The sequence below is a fragment of the Antechinus flavipes genome, chromosome 2 (genome assembly GCF_016432865.1).
Source record: "Antechinus flavipes isolate AdamAnt ecotype Samford, QLD, Australia chromosome 2, AdamAnt_v2, whole genome shotgun sequence".
Taxonomy (NCBI): domain Eukaryota; kingdom Metazoa; phylum Chordata; class Mammalia; order Dasyuromorphia; family Dasyuridae; genus Antechinus; species Antechinus flavipes.
The window spans coordinates 222,051,004-222,077,383 of record NC_067399.1 but is presented as its reverse complement, the minus strand read 5'-3'; the positions used below and the strand labels follow the sequence as shown (position 1 = coordinate 222,077,383).

Genomic DNA, 26,380 nt, shown 5'->3' with positions numbered 1-26,380 from the left:
CTTGGCTTTCACTGACATCCTGATTGATGGGCTAGAAGAAAGTTGAACTCCATTCTACTCTTCCCTTTCAGAACAAATCCTTGTTCAGGGAGAAGATCCCTGTTGTGTCCTGTGTAGTTAATAGCAAGTCTGGTGGAAACACTGTGCTATGTGATGGGAAGACTTTGACCCATTCCCCAAAGGAAAGAGACAGCTGAGACACTATGTTCAATATTTTTCTGGGTTGTTTATGTATTTGGTTTTAAATAAATATTTAAGGCTTTGGGAAAGTGCCTGTACTTGTAGTACAAACTATTCTTAAAATAGTATCTTCTTCTTAGTTGCTATTCTCTGGGTTTCTTGCCAGATTAGAGAAAAAAAAAATCTATTGGAGATAAGATAAATTCTAGTTGATATGTAAATCTGGAATTTTGTCTGCTTGCTTTTCTCAGCATTACCATGGGATGAGGTAGGATTGATCTGATCTCCTTGGAATACTAAGGTACCTTTCTATGTAATTTTCTCTTTATCTTTTAATTCTGTAAGAAGCAGTGTGGTGAAATGGCTAGGGAGCTCAGTTTGGAGGGATGAAGGTCTGGATTCACATCCTGACTCTGACACTCAACTGTGTTATTACCCAGGGCAATAATTCACTTATCCAATATAAACCTCAGCAACTCAGTTATCTGGTATGCTATGATCTTCAGTGATTAAGGGTTTTAACCCATGGTGATGAGCTCCTAGATCACTGGTATTTATTTTTGTGGAACTAGGAAGGACACACATATCTTTAGCACTCCAAATTTTAAAAGGGTAGTCAGCACAATGCAGTAGAAAGAGCTCTGGATTTAGACTGAAAGGAACTAGATTCAAATCCTTTTTTGACACTATATCTGAGTGACCTTTTCCAAGTCACTTAAATTCTTGGGTAAGAAGAGGAATTTGGACTAGATGGTGTAGAATTAGATGGTGTCTGGCATTTCTCCCAGCCCCTAGCTCTATGATCACATAAATATTTTCCTGATCATAGAAGACAATCAGAACAAACATAATTATCTTTATTTATTTTGGAGGCAATTGGAGTTAAGGGACTTTTCCAGGGTCCCACAGCTAGTAATCTAAGATTATATTTGGACTCATGTCTTCCTGACTAGGACCAGTGCTCTCTCCACTGCATGGATTATCTTTATTTTAAATAAAGGGAGAAGTAGCCCAAGCACACACAGCTAGTGTATGTTGGAGTCAAGTCTTCATATCTCCCTATAACCAGTCCAATGCTTGTTTCATTATATGACAGTGTTATCTCACAAATTTTATTTTATTTTACGATTACTAATGTGAAAGCCAGTATTCGAGTTCATATAGGGCTTTATATACATTAGATGTGTGTGTGTATGTGTCCTCACAGCAACAATATAAGGTAAGTAATGCCAACTGACTTCATTCCCACTTTCCAGATGTAGAAACTAAGGGGTTAACCTACAATAGTATAGCATGAAAGCACTTGAGCAGAATTTATATTCAAGTCTTCTAACTCTGAATCAGAAAAAGGACCCTCAATGTCCTATATAATCCAAGCACTCCCTAGCACAGGAATACCTGCCAATGTAGGTCTTGGAATGATTTAGAAAGAATGGGGGCCCATCTTCACTAGGTGTGAGGTACAATAAAGTAGGGTAGAATAATGGAAAGAGTAGGGAATTGGAGCCCAAGGTGCTGAGTTTGAATCCCACTTCTGCTGCTTCATAGTTGTTATCAAAAGTCATTTCTCTCTTCCTCTCCGTTTGCTGTCTGAGATTTGACTTGATAATCTCTTATTTTCTTAGCAATATCTAACCCAGCTAAGAGAGCCAGGAACCACTGGTTATACTCAGGGCTATACTCAGGAAACAATCCTTCCATTACCATGTTCTAGATAGGGTATGCAAAGGGGTTGTTTTCCTGTTCACTTGTGGGCTTGGACTAGATGACCAGCTATATGACTCTAAGGCAAATCTTGTTTGCCTTAGTTTCCTCAATTGTAAAATGGGGATCATAATAACAGCTACTTCCTAGGGTTGTTGTGAAGATGAGATAATTGTAAAAAAAATGCTCAGCATAGTACCTGGCACACAGTGGGTGCCCTTCCCTTTCCTCCCTCCTCTCCCCTTTCCTCCTTTCAAACTCTGAAATACTATGCACCCTGAGAACGCATGTCCTGTGTGGTGTAGAAGGCCATGGATATGTGAGAGAGTTTCCATGAACAGTTGTTTGTCAAATGTAGATTAAATGTGATGTGTGTGGTCCAGCTCGAGAAATTGGCCTTTATAACACTGTTTCAATGGGAAAATCTGGGATTCCAAACTTTCTGCTCATTTTCTTGAAAACAATTAATTTATACTTTGGGAACAGTCTTTATTTAGAAACATGGAAGGGGTCAAGGGTTCTTAATTTCTTCTTATTCAACTTTAAGGAAAACAAATAAAGCAAGACTCAACCCCACCCAAAGACAATTAAAATATTCTGGACAGTAGAAACGAACATGTTAGTGAGTTGTTTCTGTTGAAACAAAGATACTGGAGTGGTTTTTCCATTTCCTTCTCCAACTTATAAGGCAAACAAGGGACTTGGCCAGGGTCACAGAACTAGTAAGTGTCTTGAGGCCATATTTGAACTCAGGTCCTCTTGATTCAGGACTGGCACTCCATCCACTGCATCATGGAGCTGCCCCAAGAAAGGAACATACCTCGGGCTTAATATCAGGTCACATTTAGAAAGCTTAATGGAAAGGTGATTGACCATGCTAATTTAAAACAAAGATTAAATTATAAATGAACAAAGTCGAAATAAACAGCTAAGAACCAATTATCCCTCCTATCCCTACCAACTACTGTGTTCTCAAATTTTCTTTTGTGCCAAATCCAGAGGTGTTCTGAAGAGTCCAACTTGAAGTGACTCCCAAAAGCCAATGATAACATTCTCATCATGAACATTCAAATAATATTTTGCTGCAAATCAGAACTTAATTTATTGTCTCACTGGTTGTGTAGACTTAAGAAAGTAATGGAAAGAAAATATTAATAATGCAGATTACACTTAGGAGTGTATCATGAGTAAATTTTTTCCCCCAGAGAGCTGGTTTTTAAACAATTAAGCTATCCTGCCAATAATCTATGCAAACATGTTATTATTGAATTGTGCTTTATTGAGCTTCACAGATATATATATATATATATATATATATATTTTTTTTTTTTTACAAATTTGTGATAACCCTGCAGTTGAGCAAATCTGTTGGCACCATTTTCTCAACAGCATGTACTCACATCATGTCTCTGTATCACATTTGAGTAATTCTCAGAATACTTCAAACTGTTTCATTATTATTATATTTGTTAACAATGATCAGTGATCTCTGATGTTATTACAGTAATTGTTTTGGGCTCCACAAACTGCCCATATATGACAGTGAGCTTAATTGATAAATGTTGTATGATTTATGACTGCTCCACTGAACAACAATTCACCTTTCTTTCTCCCTCTCCTTGGGCTTCCCGATTCCCTAAGACACAACAATATTGAAGAATATTACATAAACTTAGTTGATAAAGCGGCAAGAGGGTTGGAGAGGATTGACTACAATTTTGAAGGAAATTCTACTGTGGGTCAAATAATATCAAATAGCATTCCATGCTACAGAGAAATGTTTCATGAAAGGAAGAGTCAATCAGTGTGGCAAACTTCATTGTTTTTTTATTTTAAGAAATTGCCACAGCCACCCCAGCTTTCAGTAACCACCACCCTGATCCGTAGATCAGCACTCATTAACATTGACCTTCCGTTGCAAAAAAAGTTGTCCTTTGTTTTCTAAGAGGGCCAATGTCATCAAGGTGATGTTTTGATTTGTGCATGATTTGGATTTAAGTGAGGCAGGTTGTGCAAAGTCTGCAGCCTCACTTTCTCTTCCAGAATCATCAAAATCCAGGGTCAGGACTGACAGTCACAGTGACTGGTGAGGACCTGCGATGCAGTGGATGACCTTGGTTTCTTCAGTGTCTGACTAAACTCTAAGTGCTTCCCAGTGCCTGCTCAGCCACTCTCGTAGTTGCTGGAACAGATGGTTCTCATCTGATAATTCCACTGGGAGAAGACTTCCCGTACTTGGTGTGGGCATCTCCTAACTCAGCTACAGGTTTGAGGACTGTCAGTTACCTTCAACCTGTTTTAACCTGTCTGAGGAGATGGTTTGCCAGGGTGTGGGCACAGTGCATACAACAGCTTCTTGGAGCCATAGATGACAATTGGGTGAGTCAGGTGGACAAGCAAGGAAGATGAGCGTCTGTGATTTCTGGCAAGCCCTCACAGCAGAGCAACTAGTCCTAACACCTCATACTCCAAAAACATTATGACTTGCTGAAGACTCAGATGTTTGCCATTTTAAAGTTATAATACTACTACATACTTAATAGATTACAGCATAATGTAAATATAATTTTTCTATGTACTGGAAAACCAAAAAATTCAAGTTTCACTTATTGCAGTAATGTGGACCCAAACCTAAAATATCTCCAGGCTATGTCTGTACCTTTTCTTTTAACAGTCTTTTAAATTTGGGAGGAGGTAAATTATAATTGTGTGTGTGTGTGTGTGTGTGTGTGTGTGTGTGTGTGTATGTATCTATATCTATATATCTTTTAAAGAGATTTGCAAAGTGATGTTCATCACTTGATTCTCACAACTTGATCCTGCCTCATTCCCTACTCCAGGCCATTCTGTTCCCAAGGTGATGTTCCTAAACACAGATCTGACTTTGTTACTACTCTAGTCAATAAACTCCTATGGCTCCCTGTCTTCTCTAGGATTAAATATAAAATCCTTTTTTTTTTTTTTACTTTCAAACTCTTCACAAGTTACTTCACAAGTAACACTCCCTCTTCCAGTCTTATACTTTTCCAAGTATTCTTTGATCTAGTGAAACTAACAGCATCCCTCTTTCATAACCTAACATCCCTCTTCCAGTCTTGTTACACTTCTCTATGTCTTCTTTGATACAGTGAAACTAACTAATCTACTTTCTTTTTCTTGAACAAAAACATCCATTTCCAAACTCTGTCTCTTGAGCTTGGACTGCTCTTTCTTCTCAAATCCACCTCCTGGCTTCCTTCAAGTGTCATCTCCAATGCCAATCTCCCTTAAATTTAGTGTTCTTTCTCTGCCTATTTTTTCCTATTTCTCTTGCATATAGCATGTTTGTGCTAAGTTGTCTGCATGTTTTCTCCACATTACACTAAGAGATCCTCAAGAGTAGTGGATGGTCTTTTGCCTTTCTTTATAATAATAGCACAGGGCCTGGCACACAATAGATGTTTAATCAATATTTATTGACTGACATCCCTGAAAAGCAGATAATTTAAAAAATCATTCTTATTTAGCAGAAGAAGAAACTAAGGTTTCAGGTACTTGCCAAATTCACACAGCTGATAAATATGAGAAGTGTATGATTTGAATTTGAGTCCTCTTAACTCCAAGTTGAACTTTGTACCCTGTTGCCCCAACTGAATGGTTCTGCTTTAAACTCATGAATATACTTTTTGCTTTTTATCTGCTAGCATTACCTTAGTGATATTTATGGTATATTCATTACCACCCAAATTAATGCCAAGTTTATTACAGCTTAAATTGATGGTGGAATTAATTAAGCATTTTGAAAGCTATTATTCTGTATGAACTTTCATCATGTTGTTGTTGAGTCATCTCCATCCTGTCCTAGTCTTCCTGACTGTATTTGGGGTATTTGCAGAGATATTCCAGCTCATTTTATAGATGAGAAGACTGTGGCAAACAGAGTTAAGGTGATGTGCCCAGGGTCATACAGCTAGTAAGTGACTGAGGCTAGATTTGGTCTTCCTGAATATAGTACTGGTGCTCTATCCGTTGTATCTAATTATCTTGTATGTCCTTCCAGTCAGCTTCGTATAAAGAGTTGTTGCCATACTTTGGACAAAATAGCAGTGTGAAAAGTATGCTCCTTTTAAACTTGAAAATTGAATAGAAATTGCAGATTTTCATTGTAGTTTCATAGTTTGAGATATTTTTTCAATATAAAAAGAGATGGCAATTTTTCATATAGCACTTTAGTAATGGAAGGGAAAGCTACATAATTCAACTTTCTTTCTACCCAATGGATAATTGGGAAATAAGTCAGACAAAAATGGTACTGGACCAGCCACTCAACAAGCAATTAATAAATACTAAGAATATGCTTAGGGCTGTGCTAAGTTCTGGGAATGCACATATTGTAATGCCAGAGAAACTGAGGCATGATAGAGATTAGAGAGTTTTTAGTATTTTATTAATTGGAGAGTATAATTGACTGGACAGGACTCTCGTCTCAAAGTATCCAGTGATGAATGGGAGAATTCCAAATCTTTTTATACCTTTTCAAACAGGGGGGAAAGAAATGGGAAACTTCTTTGCAGATCCATTTGGTTCTGTCAGGATGGAGAGAGGCTATAAATTCTTACTAAAAGCCAGAGTGAGGATATCTAAATAAACAGAAGTAAAAATGTCAATGAAGTATCCGGGATAGTCTTATCTTCTGGAATATTTTAGAAGGGGTAATGTCATAAATTCTTGAGGGCAGAAGGAGTTAGGAGTCAGGAATTCTGATCTCCCCCTCTTCTTGACAATTTATAACCTTAGAGCAAATGGTCTTCAGTCTTAATGGACCAGAGGGAGGGATTTTACAACGAAGGGGATTGAGGCAGAACAGTTAAGGAAACTGAGATAATATGCAAAACTAATGCAGGGAAACTGAGGTAGAACAGTTCAAAGAGACTGTGGCATAACAATATAAGTAAAAAGAAAAGCCATCCCTGCCCTTAAGGAGGACATATTTTAATGCGGAAAACATATACAAGAGAGCTAAAGAAGAGGGGAGGATATGGTGAAAATTTTGTCAAGGTGGATTGGGCAGTGTTGGAGAAATAAAAGGGAGTGAAGCCTTGTAGGGAAGAATGAATCTAAGGAACTCAGTGATGACAGTTAGATTGTACTCTATACCTATGGATAGATTTTTTTTCCTCTGCACCAACTTGTCTAGCTTTCCATCCTATACATGTGCAGTTAATTATCTGAACATTTCAGAACTTTTTTCAGAAGTTTAATTCAAAACAATTCAAGACTTTAAAAAAATTTTATTTCTATTCAATCTTTCTTATTCAATCTGACTCAAGTGTTCCAATTTGCTAGGCTCTTTTTAGATCCTAACCCTGCCATCCAATATTTTAGCTACTCTTCCCAGCTTTGTGATATCTGTATATTTAATAACCATACAATTTGCACCTTTATCCAAATTTAAAACATTCAGAGTAACAAGACTAAGGGAAGACACTACTCACCTCTCAGAATGACTATAATACTCATTATAAAACAGCTCTTTTTTTTTTTTTTTTTTTGACTGGCTTTATAGAGTTACAAATCTATATAACTGTACTGGCACTGAAAGTATTAAGAGTTGCAATTTCTGCAATATTTTAAGATTTGTGAACTGTTTATACAAGATGTTTCTCTCTCTTTTTCTCTCCTCTTCTCTCTCTCTCTCTCTCTCTCTCTCTCTCTCTCTCCCCTCTCTCTGTTTCTCTCCTTTCTTTGTCTCTGTCTCTGTCTCTCTCTGTCTCTCTCTCTCTCTCTCTCTCTCAAATCACAACATTTGTAATCAATACTGAATATAATTGCAACATTAAAATATGCATATTTCTTTTCTGAGACAGTATTTTTGGGATGGAATGATAACCAAAAGGAGAGATATCTCATAGCTTTGGCCTGAGGGAGAGATCTGGGGCAAATTTTTAGTGGGTCCAAGAGAAAGATATTTGAAAACTTAAGTATGGGAAAGAAGGGAAGTGTATTCAATTGGTCAATCACTTCTTCATAACAACTTCCTTTGCCAGATGAGACTACCTCCATCAGGTCAATTAGAGGTAACAGCTAGGTGTGAACAAGGCCTGGATTTCCCTACTGAATGACAGGTCTTACTCTTTTAGACTTTTGGGGAGGCTGTGTATTTTGGGTGAAGGAATGAAGTCATATCCTGCGGATTCTATGTAAAATAGCAGATCATTTTAGAATTTAGGAGAGTTCATTGGCAAGCTAGGAGAGGACAGTTCTAGGCAATCCAGCTTGAGGCCGGTGAGGGGGTGGGGAAGAAAAAAGCTGTGTAACTCCTTTCGTTTTCCCTTGGCCAATGGAGGAGCTCCAAAATTCCAGACAGAGAATTTGGATGGACTTATCGAGACCTTAGCAACATTACTGGGACAGCTATGGCTGGTGGTTGTGTCTGCTTTGGGAGCTAAAGACCGAGAAAAGGTAGCTTTAAGACTACAAAAAGCCTGCCAGAAAGCTAGATACCATGTGTAAGGGAACTTCGTAAGCACCCTGTCTCTCTCCCCTCCCCCCCAAAAAAGGTGGGAGTGAGGGGAGAAAAGGACTTCCAGCAGCTGGATCGGTGAGTTTCCCACTTACTCCAAATTGTGTGAGAAAAGATCATAGATTTATGGGGAATGCTGTTTTATCAATTATTCTTAAGATACGAATTTAGTAAATATCTCTTTTGAAAAAAGCTACTTAAGCCTGGCTAACTAATTGCTGTCAGCTGAGAATCAGGAGGAGGAAGAAAGTTCTCTCTTGGGACTAGATTACTATAGAATTTGCAAACCGCCCCCAGCCCTTCAGGATTAACCCTTGAGCCCCGAGGGGATGAGAGAGCTGCCCCGGGGGCCCAGCCTTCGGGTTGGATTAGATGTAGGGAAAAAACTGTAAGATTTGTGCCTTGGATCTCATGTTTGAGATGAAGCATCGGGCATTACTATTCTAATTAATTGAGAATCAGAAAATTTGGTTTAATCCCTTCTTTGCCATTTACTGTGTCATTGAAATAGAGCCCCTCATACTCATATTCATCCCTTATATAAAGTAACGAAATGAACCTTTAAGCTAGCCCTGTAATTGACAATAACTGGGTTCAAGTTTCAGTCCTGATACTTATTGGTTGTATGACCATGGGTGCGTCTATTAAATTCTCAGTGCTCTGGGCAGGGATTTTTAACCTGGGGTCCACAGAAGGGGTTATAAACTTGGAGGGGCAAAATTACATTTTTATTTTCATTAAACTGTAGTTAAAATTTAGCATTACTTTCTTTTATAAATGTATTTTTATGATAGCTTTTTACTTTTCAAAACACATGCAAAGATAGTTTCCAACATTTATTCTTGCAAAATCTTGTGTCCATTTTTTTCTTCCTCCTCTCTACCTCCTTCCTCCTCTAAACACCAAGCAATCCAATATAAATTAAACACATTCAATTCTTTTAAACATTTCCACATTTATCATAGCATTACTTTCAACTACCTAAAAACATTGTTCTGACAATGAATCAAAGATTAGACAACAATAAAGGTTTGTTTTCTGAAGTAGAAAGATTTCTAATTCAAGTAATTTGATTTTCTCATTAATTTCTCATTATTCTGTAAAATTATTCCCATATGCTAGAACAAGGCACATGTCTGTTCCGGCTTCCTTGGGTGGAGCAGATGAGCAAAAAGAGTGAGAATATCTAAGTTATTCTTGTCATGTGTCTCTTAGACAGGAAATATCTATTAGACATCTACTAGGTATCAGATACTGTGCTATATCCTGGTGATACAGACCCAGCCTTCAAGAAGCTTATATTCTACTTGGGAAATGCAACATATTTATAGAGAAGTAAATATCCTATGTAGAAAAAGTTCATACAAAGTGAATTTTGGAGGTAAAGAGGCACTAGCAAAGGACTCTGGGAAGAGGTGGCACTTATGGCAGGACCTGAAGAAAGGTGTTAAAAAAGATGGAAGTAAAGATTAGGGAGAGCATTCCAGAGAATGCAGGACAGCCATGCAAAGGCAGCTAGTAGTACTGAGGATGGGCCTGAGAGTAGACACTTACTATGTTGAAAAAAGTAGTGCCCATTTAATTGACACAAGATAAGGACTTTGAAAGATTTTCTCAGTCTTTGCTCATGGGCCCCACTGAGGGAAGCTGGAACAGATATGCCTGCCTTTTCCTAGCATACTGGAATAATTTTACAGAATAAAATTTTATTAAGCTTAATGAGAAAAGAAAAAAGAAAAAAGAAAGAAAAGGAAAAACTTCTGAATGAATAATTATTTTCCCCAAAGATGAATTTAAATTCTCAGAATTTTATCTCAGTAGTTAAAAACCCAGGGCAGGTTTTATTGTGTTCCCTTAGAAAAAGCTGCTTGAGAACAGGAACTGTTTTCATTTTTGCCGTTGTATGTCCAGTATCTAACAAAGTGCTTTTATACTTAGTATGGTATTGTTTGTTGAATTTTTAACTCTGGAAACTTTTGGCCTGTAGACCTCTCAAGGGGATAGGAGATTTAGAGACTGAACCAGAAGAGGTAGATTCAGGAACATTCCTACCTTAAAGGATTGCTCTGGGGAATATGTTAATTCTCTTAGTAGGAGGAACCTGATAAAAGGTTGGTGATTTTGATTTGTGTTCATCTGTATTATTGGCACCATCATTCCAATAGAAGAAATAACAAGGGAACAAGCATGGAATCAAGGGAAAGAAATGGCAGAGTCAGCTATTACCCAGATTTTGCCGAAAACTGATAAAACAGTTGTAAGAAATCCATCTAGCAGTGAGACTGAGAGAACCTGGAGACACTTTGACCTTCTCTCTTGTTTTTGGTGATTTCAGCTCATGACCTTTCTTCCAAGAGCTTTCCTCTGGGCATTCTTCAGCCCAGAAGAGTTGAGGGAAGGATAAATAAAGAGGGGAAAAATTCATCAGAACTGGAGGGAGTGGTGGGGATATCTGTTTATGAAATTGTAATAGCCTGTTTATTGCTTGCTTGACTCATTGGGTATAGCAGTGAAAGAAACTGAGAGATAGGATTATTCCAAGGAATAGGGGCTGAGCCAAGATTATTGAATTAGTTATTACTTTAAATATTTTACTGATTTCTTACATGAACTTGAGAAGTTGTCATGCATGAAACTGAAATGACTTTCAAGGGCCGAAAGGGAAAGACAACTTCCTAGCTTCCAGAGTGAAACAACTCAGACTATGAGCATCTGCAAATAGATTTAACAGCTTGAGATGTTAAGGGCCCCACCTGGTGGCTGACTAATTTATTGTAGGCTGAGTTATTCCAAACCTCTTGAATTCCATTTTAACCTATATATTATAGTTATCTCTCAGTGTTTTAAGAAGTACACCACAGAGTCAAAAATGTCATAAACTGAATTAGATTAAATGAGGTGAAGTGACCAAAAGCATTTTCCTCAATGGTCTTCATGGAGTGGGGGGCTTAAACTTGGTTTCCATTGGCTCAATTCTAGAATCAAACCTGACCTTTTCCAGGGTTGGGACCATCCAGGAACATACCTGGGAGTGGAACTCAAGTGGTATATGAGATCTTGAGGTAGGAAGTGTTTTTATTTCTTCAAGTATCCAATTTTGAAACTGGAAAACTCAAAAGTAAAACCAAAGACAAGAATCTTATTAAAATGACATTTGCATTTTAATTGTTTTGTAAATGAAGTTTCTTAAATGTTATAAAAATCTAATTTGCTTCATGCAAAAATAGTTTGGTGTTATATTATCTTACTTGGGCTGAATATGCCCATGGCTGAGCAATTTCCTCCAGTAATTGGGTGACTGAGCTTTACTATGACTGGTATCATCTAAGAGTTCTGAAATGCAATCTATAGGGCATGTCCCTACTGCTTAGAGAGCTTATTCTCTTGAATAAAGAATCATGGAATCAGAACATCAGAGTTGAAGGGAATCTTTGAAGCCATCTAGAACTGTCTTATTTTACAAATGAGGAAAATGAAATGACTTGCCCAGAAAAAGAAAATGACTTGTCCAAATCATATAGGTAATAAGTAACCTTAATCTTGGCTCTGAATTAATCAAGACAAAGTATCCCATGAAAGGATATTTCTTATCTCTGAATTTAGATGAAACAGGGTACCAACAATGAAATTCATGTTGATAGATGGCCTATAAACTGTATTATTCTTAGCACCCCACGTTCCCTTTTCCACTCCCCTGCCATGGTCACTACAAAAGTAGGAGTTGTGCATAACATTCAGAGTTGTTTATATTTTTCTTCCTCATATTTGTTACTCAGATTTGAGGATTTGTCCTCAAATGGCCAGCTTGTACTGGATGATGGGTCTCTCTGTTCTTCTCTTCCCGAGGTTTTCAGTCTGTGACCTTCCTCCAAGCCTCTCCTTCTTGGCAGAACACAATAGAATTTGCATGGCCTGAGAATTCAGTATCTCTCCTCACAGGACAGTGAGGTGGATAGAGTGATAGACTTGGATTCAGGAAAAATCATGAATTTGAATTTGACCTCAGACCTGTAATAGTTGTGTGACTCCTGGGCAAGTCCCATATCCTGTTTGCCTCAGTTTTCTCCTCTGTAAAATGATATGGAGAAGGAAATGTCAAATCACTCCAGAATCCCTGCCAAGAAAATCCCAAGTAGGGTCAGGAAGAGTCAGACATGGCTGAAAAATAACATGACTGAATAATAACAACAAAACTATCACAAGTCACTGTTAGTAGATATGCATTTTTAGAAAATCCTAGTGAATTCACATTTAGCCAGCACTTTTCCCTGAAGAAAGCTGATGAGAGAAGCAAAAGAGAATAAAGTGGAAAAATATTAAATAAAAAAAAAGAGACATGAATCTTTATCCTTTTCATTGACCCAACTACTATTATCCTACCTTCCCACCCTCTTCTGGAACTTTCTCCATTACTTTATTTTAAATAGTAGGATAAAGGAAGCAGGAAATCTTGAAGCAGAGGAGGCTGAGAGAACAGAGATTTCCGAAGCTGTTTAGTACTATTGGAAAGGCAAACGTGGGTCTTTCCTTTAATTACTGTGACTAAGCTAGGCAGGGTGAATAGCTTGTGACTAATGCAAAGATAATTTGCCTCTCACTGCTGATTTGTGAGCTTTGTGATGGAGAGAAAGTCCAATATTAGGTGATAATCTGACTGGAAGGGCTAGGTGCTGTTCCAGAGGGCAGTGTTAGGTAGAGGTTACAGAAAGAAACATTTCAATCAGGTTGAGAGTAGGAAGAGGAGAACATCCTGGAAAGAAGGGAAATTGCATCTCCCTCTTACTGAATCTACCCACAGCTGGAAGAGGCTATCTTCTAAATACTATTGTCTTAATGATTCTGCAAACTTTGGAACACCCTCAGGTAAACTGAAATGACATGATTCAAATCAACAATGAAAGGTCCATAGTGGATGGAACTAGGCCACAACATGTTAGCAATGATAAATTGTACGTTAAGTGCAGCATGAAGGATCAGATCTAGGATATTTCTGCCTAGGAAGAGAGGTGGGTCATTCAGATACCACCAATGAGGGATAACAAATGGAGAGTCCAAATGATAATGTTCAAGCTACTAAGACTACAGAAATCTTTATTGCGTTGAGTAGATGATTTATGATGATGGGAAAACATATAAGAATCAGGGGATTCTGAGTGTAGCTAGAAGAGAATGGAGAGGTCATCCAAATTTTATAATCTACAACTGTTGTATTGAGTACTTGAGTGGTTAAGTGATTAGCAAACATGGGATTCAATCCCAATCTTCTGACTCTAGCAGGGACACTTTCCCATCTTCCTCACATGGAAGAGAAAAAAAAGGAAAAGGGAATAAGTATTCATATAGTGCCTACCATATGTGCTAAAATTTATGCTAACTGCTTTTTACAAATATTTCATTTGCTTCTCACAACAACCTACAGAATTGCTGCTATTGTCCCCATATTATAGTTGATGAAACTGAAGCAAACAGAGGTCAAATGACTTGCCCACGGTGACACACATGGAAACTGAGGCTGGATTTGAATTCTGATTCAGTTCTAGTATTCTATCCACTGAGCCACCAGCTATGTCTTAATTAGCTCATTAATTCCTCAAAACATTTAGCATTTAGCATAGTAATAAACGTTGATGGAAAAAGAAAAACCAATAATCACATACAATCACTGCTACAGCTTGGAGTGGTGCATCTCAATTTTTTTTTTTTTTTTTGAAATCAGAGTCCCTTTATAGTCTTAACATTTTTTGATTTTTTTGTTTATGTGGGTTATATCTATTGGTATTTACCATTTTAGAAACTGAAGATCATACATTTAAAAATGTTAATTTTATTTAAAATAATAAGCCCATTACATGTTAATCTATTTCTGTATGAAAAATAACTTTGCCAAAACAACAAAAAATAGCAAAAAGTGACATTATTCTACATATTTTTGCAAATCTCTTTTAATGTCTAGCTTAATAGAAGACAGCTTCATCCTCATATCTGCTGCTAGAGTCAATCTTTTGGGATATGTTGTTTTGGTTGAAGTCTATGAAGAAAACTTGAACTCACAGATATATAGATGGAAAAGGGGAATATTTTAAAAGGAGAATAACATCTTAGTGTTATTATCAGGGTTATAATGGAGTTATGTTATATACTGGCTAATAGCTTATTTTTAATTTTTCAGTATTAATATATATCCCTTAGAAATTGAGAATTGCTGCAAATCAGGCCTTCATTTATTGTTTTGATGATTGTCTAAACTTAGACTGATGGAGAAAATATAGATTACAATTAAAAGTATGTTGTGCAGATATTCCCCATCCCCATACATTTAGCTATTAAACATTTACCAATTTTGCAATTTAATAAATATTCAGTGCCTATTATGTGCCTGGACAGATAGTTGGTACAGCAAATAGGGCACTGAGTCTGGAGTTAGGAAGGACTCTTCTTTCTGATTTCAAATATTATCTCAGACACTGACTAGCTGTAGATCCTGGGCAAGTCATTTAACATTTTTTGCCTCAGTTTCTTCATCTGCAAAATGAGCTGGAAAAGGAAATGATAAACCACTCCAGTATTTTTACTAAGAAAACCCTAAATGAAGTCACAAAGAGTTGGATATGACTGAAGATGATTGAACAACAACTGAAAAGTAGCATTTATTTCCATTATGAATTAAAAAAAAAATCTGAGGAGGTCCATAGATTTTCACCAAAGGAATCCATGACCAAAAATGGTTAAGAGCACCTGAGTCAGAAACACATTTATTGTACTTTACATAGTAAATTGTAATTTATTTCTAGGGGAGAGACTTGCTTTAAGGTAGTAAAATCCCTTTAAATCCATGTTCAGACAGATTGAGTGAAGTGTGCTGTATTGGAATCACTCCTACTCAGTCTGAAAAAGACAGCTGACATACATAGCATCTGACTCATCCCAGCTGTCAGGAATATTCTGTCAGAAGGCCATGATCTCTCTAACTAAAAGGGAAAGTTTGAAAAGACATACGTGCTTCTCTTAACCTTGACATAATAGAGGTGACTTCTCATCTTTTGAGTGCCTCTTATTCCATTAATTTATTATTTTTTAAAGGTATAAAGCTATATTCCATAATTTTCACTGTGTAACTGCTTCCTCTTGGGAATTGTCTTGCAGAGCTATGAGTTGGAAAATATTTTAGAGATTTAAAATGTAAAACATTTAACCTTAGAGGTTGAGTGTAGATGAGAACTATGTATCACATTTTAGCTATTTTAGTCTTTTAAGACTCCCATATATGCAGTTTTGCAGTGATCACAGAATCTAGTCTTACCACCTGCAACCCAAACCATTGTATTCCCTACATTTATGAATAGTCATCTGTAGTCTTGGGTTTTATAGTTGGTTGCTTTCTTAGAAATGAAGACCTGGGTTGCTCTGAACCATGTTTTTCTTTGACTCAGATCCAAAGGCTCTCTGATGAGGGGAGGAGGAGGTTCCCATGTGGAATGGATTGCCTTCTCTTTCCCACACTGATTTTCAGAGAGAAGATCAGAAATGGAAGTGTGGCTTTCCACTTGCCATTACAAGAACAGAATTCTTTGGGTGAACATCAGGAGGAAAGCAAACAGCTTAAGATATTAAAAAAAAATCCATGCAATATGGGGACACCAGAAGCAGACTGTTATTGAATCTCTCTTTTGCATCCCAGTAAGCTTGCTTTCTTGTTCTATCTGCTGTCATTCGGGATCACTGGAATTTTAGCCTAACAATAAAGCTATGTGTGGTCTCCCACAAGAATCTCAAGGGATGTAGGAGGCAGCCATATAGAGTAGCTTTAGAATGAGGGAATCTAAGCCCCATAAAAAAATTAATAGCTGCATGAAGTGCTTTGAAGCTTGTTAAATGCTTTATGTAAATTGCTTTATTTGATAATTTTACCATAGCTATAGGATATTTGACAGATGAAGTGATTTGAGTAGGGGGGAGAGAGAAATCTAATGACTTGACCAAGTTTATCTACCTAATAAATTGCAGAGGTAGAATCTGCTCCAGATTTCTTCTTACCTCCAAAATCCAGGACTCTTTGCTCTTTATGACATTAAATGTATACAGAAACTGGGTACTCATTAGCCTTATGGGACAGATTATATTTTTGAACTATTCCAAATGCTAAAAAGTTGTTTATTCTGAGCTGAAATCTGTCTCCTTCTAATTTCACCTGTTACTCATAGTTGCCCTCTGAAGCTGTACAGAAACAACTTGTTCCTTCTTCTACATCAGTTGTGTCAAACCCAAATGGAAACAGGGTATCAAATCATTCATAAGGCTCTCTGCTTAGAAAACCATAGACCAACATTAATTGTGTTGTATCGTATTTTTATTTATGTGTTAAATAGTTGTCAATTTAATCTGGTTCTCATAGGCCTCTGGGAGGACGAGGGCCAACCTCCCTGTAGATGACAGCCTTTTAAATGACAGATGATAACTATCATGTTTCCTCTCAAGTTTCTCTCCTGGTCCAGGCTTAACATTTTTAGAGTTCATTATTTTCTCTTGGGGCACAATTTGGAGAACAACAATTTATACATTAAATTGTAATTTAATTGACAACATTGTAAAAATCAACTTTGAAAGACTCACTGAGGCAATGGACATTGGATGCAGAATGAGATCCATTATGTTTTCAGACCATACCAGTATAGGACTTTGACCACATGCATCCATAAGCCTCTTGAGAGCAGGAACTATTTTTGTTTTGCCTTTATGTTGTTGGTTTCTAATATAATATCTTTCAAATATTAGTTATTTGATAGGATTGTTGGATCAAATTAGATGATGGATTACTAAAGAAAGAGACTGGAAGCAAGGATTTTAGTTTTTTAATATCAAGTTTCAAGTCAACTTTTAAACATTCTATTCTTTCACTTTCATCAAGATGCTTAATTCTTCTTTTCTGCTATCAGAATAGGATCATTTGCTTATCTGAGATTTTTGATATTTCTTTCAGCATCCTTAATTCCAGCTTTTGATTCACTTAGTCTGGCATTTTTGCAAGATGTATTCTGCACACAAATTAAATAAGGTGACATTATACAGCAAAGGTGGAAAACCTTTTTTTCTGTCAAAGGCCATTTGGATATTTATTACATCATTTGCAGACCATACAAAATGATCACCTTAAAAATCATTTTTTTTTTAGCAGTGGGAAGATGTTGTACCTAGCTTTCAGTTCATCATTGCCTGTGGTTGTCTTGGCAGGACTAGACCAGGGCTTAATGTGGCCTGTGGGTTAGTTGTTTCCCATTCTTGCTATATGTCTTATTTACTCCTTTTCCAAATTTGAATCAATCAGTTGTTTCATATTTGTTTCTAATTATTTCTTCTTGATCCATATATAATTTCCTCAGGAGACAAGATGATCTATTATTTTCATCTCTTTTGAGGACTTGTCATAATTTGTTGTGATCTCAATAAAGCAAAAATAGATTTTTTTGGGAACTCTCTTGTTTTCTCCATAATCCAACGAATGTTGGCAATTTGGCCTTCAGTACTTCTGTTTCCTTGAAAATTAGCCTGAAATTCTGGTAATTCTTGATTCCATATTGAAGTCTAGCTTGTAAAATCTTAAGCATAACCTTGCTGCTGACATATAAAATGAATGCAGTAGTTTGGTAATTTGAACTTTCTTTGGCATTGCCTTTCTTTAGGATTGGGAAGTTGACCTTTTCCTAGTCTAGTGACTACTATTGATTTTTACAAATTTCCTGGAATATTGAGTGCAGAACTTTAACAGCATCATCTTTTGGATTTTATTTATAGTTTATAGTACAACTGGAATTTGGTCATCTCCCCAGCCTTTTGTTAGCAATGCTCCTAAGGCACACTTGATCTCTAGGATGTATGGTTCTAATTATACCATATCATTGTGGTTATTAGTAATGTTAACATCTTTCTTGTGTAGTTCTTCTGTATATTCTTGCCATCTCTTAATCTTTTCTACTTCTGGTAAATCATTACCATTTTGGTCTTTTATCATGCCTATTTTTGCACGAAACATTCTCTAGATATTTGTACTTTCCCTGAAGAGATCACTTGTCTTTCTCATCCTGTTGTAATTTTCTATTTCTTTGCTTTCCTCTTTTAAGAAAACCACCTTGTTTCTCATTGTTGTTTTCTGGAATTCTGCATTCAGTTGGGTATATCTTTCTCTTTTACCTTTTGTTTTTCTTTTCTCAGCTTTTTGTAAAACTAAAATTAGAAGTATATATTTCAGAATCAGTTCCACAGAGATGACAATTGAACCCATTGGAGCTGATCACATTGCTAAGATAAAAGATATAGAAAGAGAAGGGCCAGTATAGAACCGTGGGCATACCAGTGCTTAGAAATGGGACAGGGATAATATTTCAACAAAGGAGACTTCAGTCAGAAAGATAGGAAAACAACAAAGAAAAATCTCAGAAAATCTGAAGAAGATAATTTCTAAGAGGAAGCCATATTCAATATTATTAAAAGCTGAAGAGAGATCAAGAAATTTGAGGACTGATTAAGATCAATGGATCTGACAATTAGGAGATCATTGGTAATGTTGAAGAAAGCAGGGACAGTAAGTAGAAGGGTAGTGCTGCAAGTAGCCAGAAGTTGATGGGAAGTGAGGAAGTGGGGGCAATAACATTTACTCTTAACTGACACTTGAGGAAATCACATACATAAATCTTCTGCTGGCTGGGTCCACCACCAAGTTATGGTATCTCTTTTCTGCTGGGTCCTCATTGTTCATGGCAATTTTATTATTCTTCCCTGATTGACTTTATTACATTTCCCGATTGGCTACATACAATGCTTTTTGTTTGTTTGCTTTCAGCAATTTGGCTATGAAAGAGGAGAGATAGATAAGATGATAACTTAGGGGGATGGCATGGTCAAGTCAAAAAGTATTGTTTTTTGATCCCTTTTTAGGTGGGGGATAATAATTCAGTAAGACAGACTGATGATAGGAGAGAGGATGGTCTTAGTCCAAGATGTAAGCTCTAAGAACAAGTGGCAAGGAATGAGATCAAGGGCACACAAAAAGGGGTTGACCTTGGCAAGAAAAGACAGCTCTTTGTCAGGACCTGAGCAAAAGAATGGAGAACAGAAATATCCCACATACTACAAGTTTTGGTGCCCCAGTTTAATAGTAGTATCAAACTCAAACAAACTTTTGTTAAATACCCTGCCAAAAAAGACTTGGAGCATATGAGCCTTAGGGGTTCAAAGTGATGACATAAAAATAAGTACAGAAGTGGAAAGTTCAGATTAAAGGGGACAAAATTTTGGATATATTGAGTTTGAGGTGATGATAGGACAACAAGAGATGTCTATTGGGAATTTAAAGATGTTTCCTCTCTTCTCCTCTTCTTGCCTCCCTCTTTTTCCTATCCTTGAAGGCATAGCTCACTTATCATTTTCTTCATTGAGCCTTACAACTGTGATTTTTACTACTCTATTTTGGAATTATTTTTAATTGGTTACACACAATTTAGCACAAAATTATATCTTATCATTATCTTATCATTTATTATTTGATCATTGATTCATTTGCTTTAATTTTTAGAATTTGTTGTTATATTTATAAATTCCTTGAAGGCAGGTATAATATCTTAAAAGTTTTTTTTTTTTTTGGTAGTCCAGAATGTTTAGCCTGGGGTGCACATAATGGATATTTAATACATATTTGTTGAAAGTAGTATTCACTACAGAGAGGACTGGCAAGACTTACATGAACAGATGTTGAGTGAAATGAGCAGAACCAGGAGATTATTATATACCTCAACAATGATACTGTTTGAGGATGTATTCTGATGGAAGTGGACCTCTTTGATAAAGAGAGCCTTAATTGATCAAAGATGGACAGAAGCAGCTACACCCAGAGAAAGAACACTGGAAATGAATATAAACTGCTTGCATTTATGTTTTTCCTCCCGGGTTATTTATACCTTCTGAATTCAATTCTCCCTGTGCAACAAAACTGTTCAGTTCTGCACACATATATTGTATCTAGGATATACTGCAACCCATTCAACATGTAAAGGACTCTTGCCATCTGGGGGAAGGAGTGGAGGGAGGGAGGGGAAAAATCGGAACAGAAATGAATGCAAGGGATAATGCTGTAAAAAATTACCCTGGCATGCGTTCTATCAATAAAAAATTATTTAAAAAAAAAAAAAAGAAAGTAGTATTCACTGTATGGCCCACAGCTTGTCTGAGGTACCATGTTCATGTGCTGAGTTCCTGCAAATTTTGATATAATACTAAGATATAGCTATGTTATACTTAATATCCTTAAAGCTGCCTCATTTGTTGAGGTAACATGATGTATGGTAAAACAATGAATCATGAGAGTTGTTCTTTTATCATTGTATCTTTGGTATTTTTGCTTTTATTTAATGGTACATTCAAATGATCATTATTAATTTATTAGATAAAATGGAATGGTTTAAGTTTAGATGGCATAGCTATTATTGTGCTCCTAATGTGCTATTGGGATGTAGCTGCAGAAATACTTTAGCAATACTCAAGGGCAATTGTATAAAGTTAATTTCATTTTAAATTCAGATTGTTTTTAATGTTCATAAAGTATATAGATTAAGCTATTTGATTTTTTTCTTAGAAAAGCAATAGATTAAAAAATAAAAAAGTGTTGTCTAAATGAAGTGTTGACAAAATGTGTGTGTGGGAGTCTGAGAGGTAAAGGTGAGGAGGGAGTATATTAAAGGCATGGAGGATATCCAATGGTCAAGTGTGAAGAAAAGAAGAAAAATTTAGCTGGATCTGCAGAGTGTAAGAAAGGAAGTAACAAAATAAGAAATGTAGGTCTGAGTCAGATTGAAAAGCTAAACCAAGGAGTCAATATGAAGTCATTGGAATTTTTTAAGTAGGAAGGGACATGATCAGACATGAACTTTAGGAAAACCATTTTTGTAGTCATGTGGAGAATGAAGTGAAGTGAAGGGAGACTTCTGGCAGGGAGAGCAAGTAGGAGGCAACTGTAATAGTCTAGGTGAGGTATGATGAAATGATCTACAAGTGGTGGTTGTGTGAGTGAACAGAAGGGGGGTCAGATTTGAAAGTCACTGTTGAGATAGAGACGGTAAGCTTGGCAACTAATAGGCTATGTGGGGTGAAGGAGAGTGAGAGTGTACAGGAACTTAACCTCTAGAGGAGATGGCCGAGAGAACCTTGGGAAACACCCTCCCTTAGGGATTGTGGTTGTGATATGAATGATAAATCAGCAAAGGAGAGTGGGAAGGAGTGAAAAAAAAAAAACAAACCAGATACTAGTAGCAGAAAAGAAAGTGTCATAAAAATCTAAAAAGGAGAGGGTGGCTGGTCAGCAGTGTTAAAAGGAGGAGGGAAGGCAAGGATAAAGATTGATAAAAGATGATCAGATATACAAAGAGAACAGGACATAGTAATAGGTAACAGAGGTTTTTAGTTCACTTTAAAAGGCTAACACGGGTGGCAGGTAGCTGATCCACACCGGCTAGTTTTAATTAGATTGACAATTAAGTAGTACTTTGACATAAAGATATCCATAACCTTGAAAGCATGAATCATTTCTTATCAGGTACTGGTAGTCTGGTCAAATACTCTCCATCTAGAGAGGGGGCCAGGAAAGGGCAGATGAGCTGGAAAGTAACAAATTCACTTCTACCTTTAAACTGTCTGTAGCCAGTACACACAAATGGGCATAATTAGAATATCTGGGTGAGTTATTGCTATGGGCCTGACCCATTTAATAAAAGTTCTAAGAATAAGTTGCCGTTAAGGTACGTGTGAAGGTGGGGAGCTGAGGCTCTGCAGCCCACATTTCTTCTAAGCAAATCTGTGCTTTTATGGATTTAGGGTTCTTGTGCCTTTCCCTATGTGTCTGTGTTTTGTCTTCCCCCATATAATGATTAAGCTTATTCCTAGGGAAGTTTTGTGCACTGAGTTGAACTATGAGTTTATTGAGATTGAGAGTACGGATAAAACTAAAGGTGATAGCTGTGTTTCTGATGAAATTGCCTGAATTCCTCACTCATTCTTAAGTGTGATTATCAGAAGTTGTGAGACCAAAACTATCCCATGTATTTACTCCCACCTGTTGGTTAAAGGTCTTTGTAAGTCCCATCATGAAGCCACAATGAGAGTGGCCTCTTGTTAATAGAGTATGCACTTGGATAATATGGTATTGCAGGTATTCATCCATCCTGTTGCCAAGACTTTCTTATAAACAAAAGCTTTTTTTTGGTAGGCTAAGGTTAAGGATGTAACCTTAAAAGTTACACTTTTACTCTGTGTTACACTCTGCATGTAACAGAGTAGAATTAAATGATCCATGAGAGAATGGAGCTTGAGTTTGAGATCACTTGTTTTGTGAAGAGAGCACTTATTCCAAATACAGCTGTATCCCAATTAGTGCAATAAGTGAATCCTATGAAGTGAAATTCCACTTAGCATGACCTGAAACTATAATTATCTCAAATAAGGCAATTGGTTCCAGCCCAGTGGAAATATGCAGTGCATAATCAAATGATATGACCACTTTATAGGTAGAATTCACCATTTGCACTAATTGGGATCCAGGTATAAGCAGTTTTTCAATGATTCTTCCCAGAAAAAAGGTACTTATGAGCTGGAGAGTTGTAGAACCTCAGAATATTTTTTTAGTTGGTAGAAATGTAGTAAATATTATACATTTTTTCACCAAAAAGCAAAGGATGACAAAAAATTATATGAGTGCATTGAGCACTGCCAAACACTTTAAAAAAGAGTAACTTGATTTTGATGTCAAATTGCCAAATATTGCTATACTATTTAATGCTCTAGGATTTTCCAACAGCTGCTGGTGAGAATGTATGCAGGTGCCTAAAAGGAATAGGTAAATCCAATACAACATAAATAGCTTTTCTAGGCCTACATAAAAGATGCTGCAGAGAAAGATGGAAGCAACTTAATATGGCATGAATATTTAAAATAACCCAAACAAAAAGTGTTCCAAGCAACACAATGTGATAAAAAAATCACTGCCAAGAAGAAAAGAGTTTTGAGGATAAATTTTAAAGTCTCTGGCATAGGTTTCAGAGAAAAGTAAAATTTACTTTTGTCTTCCTCTTTTCTAGGGAGTATCTTGGAAAAACATTATCACTGAATAATAATTAAGCAGTCGTCAACTTATTCTTTGAGATAGTTGCTAATTAACTAGTTTTGCCATTTTTATCATGGGAATCTCACCAGAAAATTTTCAATTTATTAAACCAAATATTTAATTTTAAATTTAATGTGAGATTAAAGCAGTGCTTACTGAATATGTAAAAATATGTACACACTGGTAAAAGGGAATAGGGAGCTAGATTTATGAAAGACTCATGAGAAAATCAAGCCACTAGATAAAGGGTATTTGTATGAGGACCATGAGAAAGAAGTGTTATGGGAGAGAGCATACTACAGACCTGCAAAGAAAAAAAAAAAAAGAGAAGTTTTATCTTGTTATTTGTTGGGGTTGTCTGTTTGGCAAAACAGATAGTACTTTGGAGAATCTGATGTCATTGATGTGTAGTTTCTTTCCAACAATGTAAATCACAACCCAGTTCATTGTCCATTTGCAATGTTTGTCTTAGATGGATGTATTGACTAGTTTTGAGTTGTCCATCAAACTTTCATGGTTTGGACTTGAAGCATTCTTCATTTTGTGTGTGTGTGTGTGTGTGTGTGTGTCTAATTAGTCCTAATTCTATGAAGGCTATAAATCCTTTCTCAGAATGTTTTAAATGTAGAAAATCTTTTTAAATGCAGAATTTTTAAATGTATAATATATGACTATGAAGGAAATTGGTTATATTGAAATTATTACATATTAAAAAACAAGTTCAGGGACCATAAGTTAAGAGCCCTTAACTTTCTTAAATAGAGACCCTGTTTAAAGTTGCTTATGGCCGAACCTAACATAACCTCTTGGTGTTTTTTTTTTTTTTTTTTTTTTGCTGAGGCAATTGAGATTAAGTGACTTGTTCAGGATCACACAGCCAGGAAGTGTTAAGTGTCTGAGGACAATTTGAACTGACTTCAGGGCTGGTGCTCTATCTGCTGCGCCACCTAGCCGTCCCAACCTCTTGGCTTTCAATTAAGCAGGTAGTGCAAGGAGAGTGTGCCAAGAGGGAGAAGAGAGGGCTCTGTGCAATTTGCTCTAATGTGAAAATGCCGAGTTTCCAGGTGAGAGTAGCTAAAAACTCATCAGAGGCCTTGGGATTGTCATAGCCCTTTCCTCCTTCAAGTCTCTGGAACCCGGGTCTCCTGAAGCCGAGTATCATTCCTGCTATTACCGAGGGAATTCTAGCACATAAGGGTTAGGGGTTTTCATTTAGGGCTGAGGATGCTTGCTTACTGCCTCCGCGGCCGCGGGCCCTCTTCCCTCGGCATTTTCGCAAGCGCTAGCTCTGACGTCCGACAACGTGCATTTGAATCCTGCTTCTGTCATCCTACCTGGTTGATTTTGGGCCTCAAGCTTCTCATTTAAATCACAGCGGGGTTGGATTGGAGGTCTCTGGTCCTTCCAGCTTCGGGTCTGTGATCCAGACTAATCGGATCAGGGATTCTGAACTGCGCGGGTGTGTCATGGACTCCTTTGCAGTCCGGGGAAGCCCGTGGGCCCGGTAACGGTTCGCTGTCTACATTCATAGTCAGAGGAAATGATACATTTCATTTGGAGGTTGTTGAAAATAGAGACGTCATTTTTCTCCTCTTCCACGTTCCCCAGAACTCGATGCACGTTGGCCGGAGGTTCGTGCCCCGCCCCCCCCCCCCCCCCAGGGGGGACCCCCTGGACTAAGATAGTTCCTGAAGGCCCATTCTGGGTGTTAGGATGCTAGGGATGGGCACAGGCCGCGGCATTTTTTCTCCTTTCTCTCGGGTTAGCGTGAGGAAGGCCGCGGGATAGGGAACGAACGAGTCGGGTCACGTTCACGGTCACAGCTGCGGTAGGGTCGGGGTCGGGGTGGCGCCCGCTGCGGCTGCGTCCCGTGCGCGCCTGCGCGCTGTGTGCATGTGCGAGCCGCTCGGTCCCAGCGCCCTGGAGGCGGCGGCCGTTGGAGGCGGGTCGGGGGGAGGCCCGGAGAAGCTGGCGGGGCGGGGCGTCTCCCGAGGCTCCGCGGGCCAGCAGTGGCCCGCTCAGTGTTGCTCACAGCGTAGTCCGGTGGAGGCGGCGCCGTCAGCTCTCCTCTGGCGCGGCCTGAGCCGCTCTCTGGGGCTCCCTCCTCGGCGCGGCTCCCCGAGAGAACCCGGAGGAGCGCAGGTGGGGGTGGGGAGTGATGGGAAGGGGGGCGGCCGCGGCCGGGGCGCGCGGAGTGTGCGCGGGGAGGGACCACTAGTGAGGGTGCGTCCGGGCCTCTGGCACGGGCTGGGGGGGGGGGGGTGACAGCGGGGTGTGGGAGCCTCAGCATCCGAGCCATCCGGGAGCGTGGATGCCGGCGAGGGGTGCACCTGCCGCGAGCTTTTCTGTAACATTTCAGCTGGTAGAGAGCTGGGATTGGGAGGGGGACCTGAGGCCCTTAGTCCGTGAGAAAACTGAAGCAAAGGTGGGGAGGGGGCTCGAGGTGACTTGCCAGTGTCGCACAGGTGGAGTTTGCGATCTGAACCCAGCTTGGCTCACTCCAGATTTAGTTGTCCTTGCTTGCTTAGCACCGTAGAGGGTTAAGGAGATTTAGGAATAATTATATCTGGGTTTTGGGTTGTTCCAGGGCAAAAGGTCAGAGAGTAGTCGGTTCCACAGGTCTCGAGTTAGAAGGGATCTCAGAAGCTCTCCAGTCTTGTTTTCACAGATGAGATTAAGAGATCACACCGGCAGGACATGTCACAGGAGGAATTTGAACCTGGGTTCTCAGACTCCAGTGACACTGCTCATTCCTCTGTAATTTGTTAAAGTAAATTAGTGGGAAGCACTGATGGTGTGGTGAGTGGATAGTGGAATGGCTTTGGAGTAAAAAAGACCTGGGTTTGAGGCCT

At 38.1% G+C, this 26,380-nt stretch overlaps 1 protein-coding gene across 11 annotated transcripts in view; it reads left to right on the top strand.

The window, feature by feature from the left end:
• Positions 1-26,380, top strand: part of CLIP4 (CAP-Gly domain containing linker protein family member 4) — a 126,901-nt gene that overhangs the window by 8,743 nt on the left and 91,778 nt on the right. For 2 of the 11 annotated variants that reach the window (XM_051976210.1, XM_051976208.1), the window contains exon 3: positions 432-481. The exons of 4 other annotated variants lie outside the window; for them this stretch is intronic. The gene's annotated coding sequence lies outside the window, so the exon portion shown is untranslated. Of the gene's footprint in view, positions 1-431; positions 482-8,216; positions 8,465-9,390; positions 11,449-25,505; positions 25,671-26,380 lie in introns of those variants that run through there. 5 more of the 11 variants (XM_051976209.1, XM_051976212.1, XM_051976213.1 and 2 more) reach the window with 3 other exon arrangements.